The sequence below is a fragment of the Chaetura pelagica genome, unplaced genomic scaffold, assembly GCF_000747805.2.
Source record: "Chaetura pelagica isolate M959 unplaced genomic scaffold, ChaPel_1.0 scaffold211, whole genome shotgun sequence".
In the NCBI taxonomy this organism is placed as follows: domain Eukaryota; kingdom Metazoa; phylum Chordata; class Aves; order Apodiformes; family Apodidae; genus Chaetura; species Chaetura pelagica.
In genome coordinates this window covers 173,492-173,948 of record NW_009952157.1, presented here as the reverse complement: position 1 = coordinate 173,948, position 457 = coordinate 173,492, and the positions used below count along the sequence as shown (strand labels likewise).

The following is a 457-nucleotide window of genomic DNA, read 5'->3' as shown; positions in this document are numbered from 1 at the left end:
ACTGCAGGCGGGGTGGCAGGGGGCCCAGATCTCAAAATTCTCTCGCCTTGCCCTGGCCCCACCACCCACCGTTTGCCCTTTCGGATCTCCTTTGTGGGGAACTTTTTCCTGGACCGAACCCCCTGGGTTGGAAAGACCAGACTCCCCGCTTGGTTTTCATGTGCGGTTTGTGCTTCTGCTCCCCGGCTCCGATTTTTGGTAAATTTTCGAAACATTTTTTTCGCTCCTGCTAAAAGGATCCAGGCTGCTCGGGCTTTCCACCCTTCCTCGCCCTCGCTGTGTCTTCCGTCCTCCTCCCCCCCCCGCTCCGACAAACGCGGGATCGGGGGCGCAGAGCTCGGGAATACCCCCCGAGGGAATTTTTGCAATTGTCGGGAGCGATGGGGCACCCTCTCGGGATGCCACCGGCACCGAAACCGGGGCCTCCGGGGAAGGTTTGATTTTTTTAATCGATTTT

The 457-nt window shown here is 58.4% G+C and overlaps 1 protein-coding gene across 1 annotated transcript in view; it reads left to right on the top strand.

Moving 5' to 3' along the window:
- CCND2 (cyclin D2) overlaps positions 1–457 on the top strand; it is a 33,662-nt gene that overhangs the window by 875 nt on the left and 32,330 nt on the right. The gene's annotated exons all lie outside the window — the stretch shown is intronic.